The 14154-nt window shown below is 44.3% G+C and overlaps 2 pseudogenes; both read right to left on the bottom strand.

Moving 5' to 3' along the window:
- Positions 1-4707: 4707 nt before the first annotated feature.
- On the bottom strand, positions 4708-5868 carry LOC123131140 (senescence-specific cysteine protease SAG39-like; annotated as a pseudogene).
- Positions 5869-10326: 4458 nt separating this feature from the next.
- On the bottom strand, positions 10327-11381 carry LOC123129742 (senescence-specific cysteine protease SAG39-like; annotated as a pseudogene).
- Between the last annotated feature and the right edge of the window lie 2773 nt (positions 11382-14154).

Here is a 14154-nt window from a genome sequence, read left to right as displayed (position 1 = left end):
GTCTGAGTCCTCTGCGGGAGCACCCCTCCTAGTCCGTGCCCCACGGGCATCGCGACACGAGCGCAGGACCTAGGTTGATCACCCCCACAACCAAGACTGTAAGCTACCCCTCTAACTAATCCTTGCAGGGCATGAAGCGCACGGTGATGCCTCGGCCTCCGGAGGCGAGGGCCGCGTCAAGCTCCACCAAGCTCAAATGACTCCCGCACATGGACACGCAGCACGGAAACATAGCGCAAAAATGGCAAAAGCAACGCGACACTTGACAGCAACAGTTCTAACATGCCCCCATGGGGCCCTGTACTACCTTCTTCTTACGCAGGAAAGGAAGGAAACAAAATGGACACGACCTGTCCAACACCAACCAACGGCAAAAGCTCGAGCTGCTCCTGGGGTTCAGGCGGACGCCTCCTCCCGCTTCACCAGGGCGCGACGGCTCGTGGACCCGCTGCCTTCACCCAGGCGGGCGCGACGGCACGGGGGCTGGTCACGGCCACCGCTGGAGGAGCTGCTGCCTGAGGGAGAGTCGCTGAAACTTGGTGAACCCCGAGCACCGCCGCCTGTACGCCAATCGCCATCTTCATCCTGGTCAGTGTCGGGGCTGGGCAGGCGGCCGCGGTCGTCATCTTCAGGGCAGCACCCAGCACGGCGACCATCTTCCCCAAACACCCTCATGTAGAGGGTGGCGTCGCCATCGAACTTGAAGTACAGGGTCACCCTCACGTAAATGTTTGCCAGCCGCGCGTCAGGGCCCCGTTCCCAAAGACGGAGACCTCCAGCGAAGCCCAGGAGGCCCTGCTGCAGCAGCCGTCTGCCTGGAGCCAGAAGCCGCACCGAGCGCTGGCCCGCAGTTCATCTACGAAGAAGCGTGGGAGCTGGAGCCGGGTGCTGGATGGGTCCGCCAACCGCACGACGAACTCCGGCAGCACCTCCGCAGAGCGGAAGCGTGGTCTAGGGGGGCGCGCACCCACGGTGTGCCCCCCGTCGGCAACCGGGCGCTCACCACCGCGCCGGGAACCGCCTCCATGGCCGCTGGAGGCCACCACGGGGACCATGGTATACTTGCAAGGGCGGCCTCGGCCGCGCTTGGCCGGGGGGGAGTCAGGCCTAGCTTGAGGGGCCTTTCCTTTCTCCACGGCCGAGAATCTCTTTGGAGCCATGGGAGCGGCGAGTAATCGAGAAGAAGGAAAGGAGCATCAAGAAGGGACGGGCCGAAGGGGGTCGCCCACCCTCGTACTTATAGCCGGAGAAGGCCAACCGCCGAGCACCACGATCGCAGGTAATCATGACTGGTTTCTCTGCATGCAGGGACTTATCAAGTTGTGCGGTCGCCTAGACGTCGTGGGGAAGCGCGGTCACCCACGTCCAATCAATCGCCACGCGGCGCCCAAGGCCGTAGGCTGTTAGGGCCCGCGGCGCTTCGCGCTTACCCTTTCGCTTTCCTGCTAGGCCAAGCCCGGGCGCGCCTTGGGCCCAGGGGCTACTGTTGGCGTTCCGGGAATGGGGGTCCCCAGACTTGCCTGCCTGCGGGGTGGCTCAAGCAGGGGCCCAGCACGGCCCATCTTCATCAGCCCAAGCTCAAGACCCTTGCGAGGGGCCAAGCCTCACGGGGCGGACGACGGGAAGCTTCCTCAGAGCGGCCTCATCAGGCAGGCTCACGAGGAGGCAGAAATATCAATGCAAGGGTACCTTGCGAGGATCCCATGACGCAAGCCATGACGATCAAGGCCAGGCAGGCGCCAGGCGGGCGCCAGCCTGCGCAGGGTCCTTGTTTCCCCTTTGGTGCAAAGGGAGCAAGCACAAGCCAAGGTATCAGGCAAAGGTTGCCATTCCGGTGCAACGAGACCAAGACGAGCCGGACGGCCGGACGGAGGTCACTGTGGAGTCCAAGACGGCGTCATCACCAGTGCTTTTGGTAGCCGAAGACCACCTTTGGTCAGGATAACTTGTACTAGATGTTCCCCTTCAAAATGGCCAATTGTTGGCGCCCTTCCCGCTCAATCATTCGAGGAGAGGCCTAGGGCCTCTATAAATAGAGCTAGCCTCCACAAAGTAGAGGGGCAGGAAGGAGAGAAGGGGGAGAGACCTGGGAGAACCCTAGGAGAGAGAGAGAGAGAGAAAGAGGCGACGGAACTCACCTTAGCAGTTCATCGCACCAGCTCAAGAACACCTCTCGCGAGGCTGTTCTTCCCTTGTACTGTTCATCATCAGCCCCAGAGGCAATCCACCACACCACACACTGGAGTAGGGTATTACACCACAACGGTGGCCCGAACCAGTATAAACCTCGTGTCTCTTGTGTTGTTCATCATTTTCATCTTAGTTCGCATGAGAGGATCAGACATAGATCGGTAGGGGAAAGATCTCCGCGCGCACCCCAGTGTTCGAACCTCAAGGGTCTGCCGGAACCCGAAATCCGACACACATGACACATTGATCATAGGGCTAATATACCCCCAATATACTATGATCCTATTTGCATTTCCATTGTCATGCACACACATTGAACAACAGAGCTAATATAACTACATATTGTGGAAAAATTTATATACTAATGAATCAAGGAACCCATGAATCAAATAACTTCTTAATCAATGGATTCCATTTGGGCATATGACATTCAAAACCCCAATCCGAGTAGCATTCAAAAAATATCTAATAGGGACCCAATCTAATGAGCATACATGTCTGTACGATTAAAAAACCCAATATGTGAGCATTAAAAACAAATCTAATATGCATACATCTATGTAGCATCGAAGAATAGAGATCCCTATCTCTCATACATATCTATTTAGCATTTTTCCAATGAATTTATCCAACAAACCCTAGTACAAAAACCCCCATCCCCCCAATACAGAAAACCCCGGCCCATCCGTCAAACCAACTACTCTAACCATCTATACTACCGTATGAATCACAATCTAACCAATGCAACTAACTCTACAAGCAAATCATATATCTTAAATATTGCAACTAACAAGCAAGTGACCCAGTGCAAATACCTCCCGCTCCTCGCCGACTGAGCCGCTCGACGCCATCACCTTCTGCTCCGGCGGCGTTGAGGCGGAGCCCGCCACCTCCTTCTCCACATCTGCAGCGGTTGCGACTTTCCACGCACCACCGTGGACGCCGCCAACATCCGCGGTCACCGCACCCTGCAGCTTCACAACATCTTCGTCCACTGCGCCGGCATCGCCACGAGCTTCAGTCATCGGTCAGATGGAGGCGATGAAGGTGAGGAATAGGATGCGGTGGGGGAGAGCGAGACGATGCGGTGGAGGCAGTGGAGGAGAGCGACACGACGTCAGTGGGGGAGAGAAAGACGATTCGGTAGGGAGTGGATTTGGGAGAAAACCCTGGGGGAAATGGTAGGGGCGATGCACCGCGAGGTGGTTCCCCCTCTTTATATGATGGGACGTATCGGGCATGTCCCATGGACACGTCCTACCCCACGACCGCGGTCAGTTGCATGCGCCCACGTACATGAATACCACTGTACGGTATACGTGTAAACGGACAAAGGTGGACTCGGCCCTACACGGCCCCACTGTTCAGAGTTAACGGTCAAAGGGATTGACCCGACAGCAACATCCGTTGTAACCTGTTCTGAGGGTTTCGGGCAAGGGAGTGGGGAAAAGTGAGAAAAAGTTAACAGAGTGGGGATGAATGAGTACAACTAACGAACCAGGGACACAGAAATAAAAATCCCATAAAAAACCACAATGAAACTACAGAATAACTAATGAAAAAGATGCATAACACTCATCAAAGTACTAACAAAAACTAAATAAAATGAAACCTACAGTGAAACTAGATGAAAAATTAAAGCTCACTGACCATCTCATCCATCTCTACATTTCATCTTCTCATTGAGCACTATACTGTCGTGGTTAATAAATCAAACCCATTCCGACGGTTTTGCAGGTGAGGTGAGCCCTTTGATTGAAGTTGTTTTCTATAGATGATTACCTTGGGACCAAATCAGTTTTTCCTTATTATGTGGTGAAGTTGTTTTATAGATTAGAAAGTGCAAAACGAAACAATAGTCACATCCATATATGTGGACCATCTCTTCCATGTGGGAAGGAGTTGTTAGCCTACCTGTTCATTACTAGCAGAAAGCTAGCTTATTTTTTCTCCATTTATGTGCTCTACCATATTGAGGTATGGACCCCCACGATGCTAATCGTAATATTTTGATTACTAAATTAAGGTCCACTTTCTAATTGTGGATTATCCAGAGTAAAATTAAGGTTGGTGTTGCAGTTGGGGAGAGGAGGTTGTTGTCAAGCGTTGAGGGACCATGACGACAGGAATTGGTGGAGGGAAAAGTCCATCCTATTTCAATTCCTCGAGACATAAAAAAAGATTTTGTTCCATTCTCAGGCTGCAACATTTATTTGCAAATCAACTCCACCATTTTCACATTTTTATGGTTCTAAGATTATCGTGAAAATAAATACTACTCAAAGAGTTCATTCTACAAATATTACGGAACAAGAGACAACACAGTTCGCTTACAAAACACAACGGGTACCAAATCTCCGAATGATATAGCTAACACAACTTCTTCATCAGTCTTAACATATGTGTCATAATTTGCATTGTATTCACGAAATATAAAGTACAAACTATACTTTAGATACACTTACAAATTCTACGTATTTAAAGTAGACACATGATATGTTGCATATGACGCTCATTCTATGCAGTGGGGTAAGAAGGCTCCATCGCAAGGCCACACATGCCTTTCTTGTCAGGAATGTCCTTCTCCATTCTTAAATATCCGTTCTCACCCCATGTTGTTCCCCATGAATTCTTCAGCAACCAATACTTTGTGCCATCGCTGGTCTTGCCATAACCAATAGCCGCAATACCATGGTCCAGGTCTGTGCCACATGATCCTGTCATCACTCCACCTTTGTAAAATTGGAAAGTCATATCTCCCCCATCTACAGCCACCGAGACGGGTTGACTTGCGACGGCTTCCATGAGAGCTCCCTCGTTGTTGGCTGTAACATCCTCATAGCTTTTGATAGTTGCGGCACCGTTGGTTCCACTCTTGCACTTGTCATCTGCCGCGGTATATGGGTAGTTGGACTCGGTTGTGAGACCGCCATTCTTGATTATGAACTTGAGGGCATCATCCATAAGCCCACCTTCGCAACCTTGGTCTTCACCATGGACATCACAATCCACTAGTTCTTGCTCAGACAACGAGATAAGCTTGCCGGTTTTGAGCTTAACGACGCCCTCTGTAGCAGCGACAGCAGAAAAAGCCCAACAACAACCTGCAAATATTTACATTTATGCAGATACTATAAGAGAACATTCTCATTAAAAAATTCAAACATATATGCAATACATTATTATCCTAAAAATACTTACCACATGGGCCCTAATCCTTGATGGGGGTGACTGCCCCTTTCGTTCTCCAGTCTACGGTTGCCGGAAGTGCATCGAAACTTACATTCTCATACCTGAATCTAGTAGGAATCCTCTCCATGCTCGGTTTGTACCCCTTGATAGCCTTCGTTGCCTTGAACTCCTCGTTCGTTAGGTCGGCGAACTGATTGACGCCCAAATAGAACTTGAGGTTCTTGGCATTAAACGACTCGATGAACCCGACATTGGCCTTGAACACCCCGAATCGTTGCGCCTTCTCAGCATCGTCCTTGTACACACGGCCGTACTGCACCATCCAGCTCTCGTGCCTTGCCACCATCGACAAGTCATCGCTGAGCTCACGAGCTGCTAGGACCGAACTGCAGAAGCAAACGCATCCGAGCATGCCAAGGATCAAAGCTTTTGGGATGGCCATGTTATGTTTGATGAATTGCTTGCTACTACTAGTGTGCAGTGTGTGCTCTGGTTTAGTTTTGTGAATGGTACTGGGTGTCTTATATAGTTGCATGGATGTATACATTTGAATATGGGGAATTGAGATGGTCTCCAACGTAGCGGTGAAGTACATCTGGTAGGCGGATAGTATAAAATAAATATGTGTGCGTATGGCGTATGCTTTCCTTAGCATATGAAAATAATAAACATGTTGTGCCGGAACTTTGGATGTTAGCACAAGAAAAATCAAGTAACCATGATTACGACATATTTTGATACTTCATACGGACTTAGTTCAATGTGATTGCATGGTGATGCTGACAGGCTTTTCTATCGATCATATTCCTATGGAGCTCTCCAAACGTGTTGGCATGAGTACCCAGGAACCAAAAATACATATAATTTTCTTACACCCTAAATTTTAAGCGTAACACTAAGTCTTAGCTTCTGTTGATTTACAAAACTATGAGTGCGTACAAAAAACATCGATAAAAATTCTTGTAGCCTTCCGGTGAAAAGTGATTAAATGTAACCGCTTGCAAAGACGAGTGTACCACGGAAACGGCAAGTTGATTAAGAAAACTTAACCTGTCAGATCATCAAATGTTAAGAGAACTATGATTAGTTAATTAACTAATGATAAGTAATTTAATCTTGAGTTAAAAAAATGCTTTGGTTCCCCTAGTATGTCAAGTCCAGGAATAAATATTAATACCGCCGGATATACTTCCAAGCCACGTAGATGGTTTTTTTACTCTCACAACTTCGTAGATCATGTCTCACTACCCATCACATATGTCTAGTGGACATGTTTTGCGCGAGGTCCCCTGCTTAATGTGGGTTGTAGGTGGCCGGGTAGTCCAGCGTTGCAACTCAAGGCTGAGTGATGGTATGTAACACTTCACATAGCACACATATTGTGCAAAGCGCCAAGTGTTACATGCAACCAACGTGACCAACACTTATCCCCTCATCCCTTCAGACTTGTAGGCCTAGAAACATTTGGTATGCAAGAAACATATAAAGGACGCACACGGACAGGTGGGACAGGGCAAGATAAATGGCAACGGGCAGCCTGAGAGCCAAAGCGAACACACAGACACACACATATGCAGATGAGACCGGCGTTGGAGAGACGAGCAATGGCCAACTGCCAAGAAGGGACAATCGCACAAAACAATTCGGGGAGCTCACAACGCCCCATTTCTAGCAAATATAGTAATTGAAGATATAATTGCAAAAGCAAAAAAATAAAATTGGTTTGTTAAATAATGAAATACGACAGTTGCATCAAAGATTGAATTGGTTTATAATTTGAAATTAGGTTTTAATAAATATGCTTTAAATCATAAGCAATGTGTGATGTCAATAAAGGGGAGGAAGCACGAAGTGAGCTCATCGACAACGAAAGTGTCGGCAAGATAGAAGACCTTGGTACGTTGAAAGATTCACGTGGTATGTTGTGAGATTTTCGGTTCTCTTTGATGAAAAGTTAGTCATTACCATCTGCAAAAGGATAAAATTACTACCTCCATCCGGGTTTACTAGTCCCCATCGTATTTTGGCAAACTTTGACAACTTATTTGACTAGCAAAATATGAATGCATGTCACCAAATTTTTATTTTTGAATTTGTATTTGAATGTAGTTTCTAATGATGTTATTTTTGCTACATATAGCTTATATTTTATTAGTTAAAGTTATGGTCAAATATGACCTGAAATACGAAGGGGATTAGTAAACCCAGACGGAGGTAGCATAACATTACTCCCTCCTTTCCCTTATACAAGGCCACTATCAAAAATACATTTTGCATCAATACAAGGCCACCAACAGTAATCGAGGCAAAAATTAATGATGTTTCCTTGTACTAGCAACTTTTTAATACTTACATGCATGTAGTCATAATGACACTCAGTCACTTCCTTTCCATTCATTCGCTGCATGCTTGTGGTGTATTAATGATCCCAGTTAACAAAAAGAAAAGTTGACTTGCAAATGAGTCATTAAATTTTATTTTGGTACCTGTAATATGAGTTTGTGGCCTTGTATAAGGGAATGGAGGGAGTATTTCCCAGTAATAATTGGAGTATGATCACCTAAGAGTGGAGTGCCTTCAGTTTTGAAGTTGGTGTATTTCCTCTTTTGTGTCACTTTACGCATGAATCCCACATAATGCATATGTGGACCACCTCACATCCTACTCTGGATGAGCATATTGTGCGTGCAAGATTACCAGTAATCACAAAAAAGTGATTTCCAATATGAAGCCAATGATTACAGTTATTGGAGAAAACATGAATTTATGCAGTCAAAATACACATGGGTCGTAGTTTGAAACCGGAGAGTGCTACTTTGGCATCCGACTAAGATTTCATAAGTTAGAATGCAAGGTGAAAAAAATAAGACAACATTGAATATTGCTGACTATTCCTTCCTTATTTTGCTATATTTTTTCTGTAGTCCTCTTTTTCTAAGCCTTTAGATCAACATCGAACCACCCTCAACTCCATCTCAATCTACACCTGGGAGCTTAAGAGTAACATTTCCTGAGGTTGTACACTTCAAATTCTATAAATTTTAACTTGTTAAAGTGTAATTTATTGCAGTTGAGTTTTACAAAATATCAAAGAAATCGAGATTTAGCATAAAAGAGAAGTAGCTATGGAAGTAGTATCTGAGATTCAGAGAGTAAGACAGATTTCCTTCTCATGCCTTGCATAAAACACATGACGCCAAGATTAACTTCACCACTCTTACCATATCATAATCTAAATCAATTCGCAAGTCACAACTAACAAATTCAAATATAACTACTACCTCCATCTCGGTGAATAAGTCATTTGCGTAGTTCTAGGTCGACGATTTAACTATCTAAATACGTATTATATGTGACAAAAAATATATATTTAGAAACTACATCCATGCAAAAATCTTGTGATATACTTTTCATGACATATAACACATATTTAATTTCTCAAATCGATGACCTAAAACTACGCGAATGACTAATTCACCTAGACGGAGGTAGTAGATAGTAATAATCCACAACACACAACACGAGGCAGTCAGTTTGATGGACCATATCAATAGATCGGAAGGCCCTCTCGCCTTACACGAGGTGCAAAATAAAAACAATATGGAAGATGGAAGTAACTCCGGGGTTGATACATTGCCTGTGGCACTTGCTCTTGAAAATTTGATGAGATGAGACATGTTTAAGCTCATTCACTGGAATAGGTGATATATATATTGATAAACTTGGAGCCTGATAATTTTCTGTAGCTTACTGATATGATATGGATGTGATGGTTTTTACTAGACATGTGTACAGTTACGAGCATGTATCCATGTCCAGATGGTCACATTAGAGTATTGAGTAAGATATACATTTCAGTAATTAATGGGTGGTGATATTATGGGTTTATTTTATGTGCAAGGAATGTGTCAATGTGTATGAAATTTTATTTGGAACCACTTAAATTTTGAGCCACTATCTGAAAAGAACTGACAAAACTTGATTAGTCTTTTCCTTGTGCATGATTGATGTGTGCCGCTGAATTATTGTGTCTTTCTATGTGGTTCACTTTGTTTCGATAGAAAATTGTGAAACGAAACAATGGTCACATCCATATGCGTGGATAACGCTTCCCTTACTAGCAGAAAGCTAGTGTGATTGTTGTTGCGTTGAAATGCTCTACCATTCTGCTTAAGGATCCTAATCGAAATATTTTAACTAGTAATAAAAAAATCATAATTAAGACCCACTTCCTAAATGTAGATTAGTCAAAGTAAATAATTAATCCATCATGCACGTGATCATTAATCACAGTTAACGCCCACTTCCTAATTGTATATCGGCAAAATTAAGTAAAATCATAATGCACATAAAATCTTAATTAACAAGAGAATGTTGATTAATCATGTACCCATGCATGCATGATTAGTTGTGTATTTTTTTAGCAGTGAGAACTATGACAGAAAAGAGACATTCTACCTGAACACCTTTTGAGCATCCAAAAAAAAGAAGCAATAGGTTAAATATATTGTTAATCTAAATTTTACTATCCGTTAGGGCGGGCAACTAGCGTTGTGGTTGGGATTAGAGGAGTTAAGGGTCAGTCCTAATTCACTATCTAAAAATCATTTTGTTCCAACCTTGATCTTTGACATTTATTTACGAATCAACTATACCCTTTTCACTTATTGTCTATATGGCTCCAAGGTTGCTGAGAAAATAAAAGGTACTCAAAGAGTTCAATATACAAACTTGAAGGCAGAAGAGACAGCACAATTCACTTACAAAACACTACATGTGACAAATATCCGAAGGATATAGCTAATACAAATTCTTCATCAATCTTTATGTATCTTGCATAATTTAAATCATATTCATGGAATATAAAGTACGATACAATACATATGCTTGTACACAATTTATATACATATACAAAGTATAAATAATTAAAGTAGATGCATGCAATTAATTGATCGTGTGCATGCGAACATATGTGCTAGAGGACGCTCTTCTGTGCAGTGGGGTAAGAAGGCTCCATCGCAAGCCACACATGCCTCTCTTGTCGGGAATATCCTTCTCTGTTCTTAAATATCTGTTCTCGCCCCATGTTGTTCCTCATGAATTCTTCAACAACCAATATTTTGTGTAATCGTTGGTCTTTCCATAACCAATAGCGGCAATACCATGATCCAGGTCTGTGCCACATGAGCCTGTCATCACTCTGCCTTTGTAAAATTGGAAAGTCATATCTCCTCCCTCTACGGCTACTGAGACAGGTTGGCTTGCGACAGCTTGAATGAGGGCACCTTCATTGTTGGCTGGAACATCCTCATAACTTTTCATGGTTGCAACACCATTGGTTCCATTCTTGCACTTATCATATGTTGCGGTATATGGATAGTTGGACTCGGTGGTGAGACCACCATTCTTGATTATGAACTTAAATGCATCATCCATGAGCCCGCCTTCGCAACCCTGGTCTTCACCATGGACATCACAATCTACCAACTCTTGCTCTGAGAGTGAGATAAGCTTGCCTGTTTTGAGCTTAACGATACCCTTTGTAGCAGCACGGCAGAAAACGCCCAACAACAACCTACATATGGTTAAGTTTTTGGTAGCTACTATAAGGATACATTCAATAAATGATATATGCAATACATCATCATCATAAATATATTTACCACATTGGCCCTGATCCTTGATGGGAGTGACTGCACCTTTGGTCTCCAGTCTACTATTGTCGGAAGTGCATCGAAACTTACGTTCTCATACATGAATCCGGTAGGAACCCTCTCCAAGCTTGTTTTGTACCCCTTGTTAGCCGTTGTTGACTTGAACTCCTTGTTGGTGAGGTCAGTAAAAAGATTGATGCCCAAATAAAACTTGTGGTTCTCGGCGTTAAATGACTCGATGAACCCAATACTAGCCTTGAACACTTTGAATCGGTGTGCCTTCTCAGTGGTGTCCTTGTACACACGGCCGTACTGCACCATCCGGCTCTCGTGGAGTGCCCCCATTGAAAAGTCACCACTGAGCTCACGCGGACCGAACTGCGGAAGGAGAGGCATCCAAGGATACCAAGGATGAGAGATTTTGAAATGCCCATGGTATGGTTGCTGAATTGCTATCTACTACTAGTGTGCAGCGGCCTTGGTTCTAAGCATGGAACTGTGTGTGTTATATAATTAGATGCATGTACTTAAGTATAGGTTATGTTGATGATCTCCGGCGTGGCGGTGAAGTAGGGCTGGTGGGCAGATAGTATGAAAATTATCTGTTTGTACATGTTGTATGCTTTCCTTCACATATGAGAATAGCCCTTGTTGTGCTGAGGCTTTGGATTTTAGCACAAGGAAAATCAAGAAACCCTGATTACAACATATTTTAACAATTCAAAGGGATTTAGGTACTCCGATTACATGAGGTTGATAGATTTATCTATCGATCTTAAACTTATGGATCTCTTTAAAAAATTGGAGTGGGTATGTGGGAACCAAATATATTAGTTGGTTTTTGATATATACATGTGTAAATTTTGTATGGCCTGATTTTATTTGGATTGTAACACTAAGTTTTAACTTCTGTTGCTTTACAAAATTGTGGGTGCGTACATAAAATATTGCTAAGAATCAATTTATCCTATCTATACCTAATAATAAAGGACGGAATATTTCATAGTTCTTCATCCATCACCCTTTTGTATCTGGTGATTTTTTGTGTTAACATAAAGATTGACGGCTGCGATTTAATATTTAGAAGAAAAAAACTGTGTCGCAAGGATCCAAACACAGAAGCGGCCTAATAAACTCTCAGGCCCAAACCAGCTGGCCTCGCGTACGTCATTGCCAAACAAGGAAACATACTTTTAATGTCTCATAATTTTTTCACATGGTATTTCTGGTAATATGTTCGTCCGTAACAGAAAAAAAAATCAAGGAATTGTTCTTCCCCTATAAGCCGTGGAACTGTTGGAACTCACCACGGGTCTATATGTGGCTTGAGAATCAGTCATCGAATAGGATAAGTTCAGCGTGCGTGACCTACGCGTTCTAATCACCATCAGATCAAAAGAAAACAACAGACCAGCCTCCGCACGGGCACGCCATGCTAAAAAAAAGTCAGCTACATAAACCAGGACAAAACCAGTAGGGCCGACATGTCTCCTTTCCTCTCTCAGATTCGAGTTTCCCCTATCCCAAAAGCTCCTTCCCTGCACGATCTCGAGCAGACGCTACCAAAGCCGGATTGTCATCTCACGAGCCCCATCACTCCCTGTGGAATTCACGATCATAGAGTCGCATGAGATACATCCGTCACCCATGCGTCCTCACCTCCAAGACTTGCGTCGTCACGGACAGCCCTGCCCATGCAACACGATCTGAGTTCACGAATTGTCCCATCGGTTACCATGATTGTAGCCAATGATTGTGTCTCCATTAATCGGTTACGCATAGCAAGAAGTGCCCATCACAAGATGTTGACCTCTTCTTTGTCGCCTCGCCGTCGTACACAACTTCCTGATCGGTTTCAGTTTCAGTTCTTCTCCCGTCCACCAACGAGGTAAGAACCCTCCGCCCCCTCCTCCTCAATCACTACACTTATTGTATGCGCATTTCATGTCCTCATCTCGAGCCCCACTTACCCCTCAATGACAAATTGACAAGTCGGGGCTTCGATGCATGATCAGATGCGCCAGAGCCGTTGATAAGGGTGCAGGGGGTGTTGTACGTACAAAGTACAGCATTGGGAGTGTCCAGACTATCACTGTGGGCAAGCAAACATGCAGTTGGATGGATAAATGGCTAAGTGCCTTCCGTCGGGAAGGAATCAATCGATCCAAAGGTAGCTTGTGATGGGGCAGAATCAATCAAAAACTATCCACCGAGGCGCAGCCTACCCCAACACAACCAATGAGCAAAATGACACAGGATCAAGCTCGACAGCACTAGTTGTCGGCGGAGGCCTCAGCGATGTTTGCCTCCTTCAATCTCTGGAAGGTTGAGGCTGTGGTGGCAACCTTAATTAGAACCTAAATTGCAAGTACCATGTTTTGAATCTGGATGTGTGGGAAGGCATCAGCCCTTTTCCACCATTAGGCTATGCCTTAGTCTGTAGACTTTTTTTATGTTGATGATAGTTGTAGCAAAAAATATTACGAAGTGCATGGTGTCTTCTATTACGGTTATATTGACCTTCTAGCAAAAATTATAGAATTTTGACAGTCCATTTGCGTGAATGCTCACAGGGTGAGATGTATTGCTCCCTGACTGACAGGGTACGCAACCACACAAGCTGATCGGATGCTGACGTGCACGACTATTGGGATCCCTATGTGGCCTCAGGAGTCACATAGATGGATTGCCGGCCCAATTTGAAGATGGTATTATTGGTCCCGAGCAATGTTTATTAAGCTAGCCAGCTAAAGACATGAGAATTCTTTTTCTTCCATTACAATGCACAGACATGTTTACTAGTCAATATAAAGCATTTTGATGTGACCGGCCGCTTGGAGAGACTAGGAGTGTAACACATACATAATAAGTTGATTACAACAACTTCACTCAGGATCATCATCTATTAAAAAAGAGTAGTTAGCATATCTTAAATATAATCACAAGTCCAAAATATGCATTGGTGCTCAGTCACCTTTTATATTCTATTCTATATAGAATGAGAACCAAACGTACGTCAAGAGTGTATCATAGAAGTATCGTATCTCCCTACAGTGGCAGGGAACATAAAAATAATGGTGGGGAAAAATACACACACTGTCAATGGTAACCTTATCCA

The sequence above is a fragment of the Triticum aestivum genome, chromosome 6A (genome assembly GCF_018294505.1).
Source record: "Triticum aestivum cultivar Chinese Spring chromosome 6A, IWGSC CS RefSeq v2.1, whole genome shotgun sequence".
Classification (NCBI taxonomy): domain Eukaryota; kingdom Viridiplantae; phylum Streptophyta; class Magnoliopsida; order Poales; family Poaceae; genus Triticum; species Triticum aestivum.
This window is presented reverse-complemented; position numbering and strand designations above follow the sequence as displayed.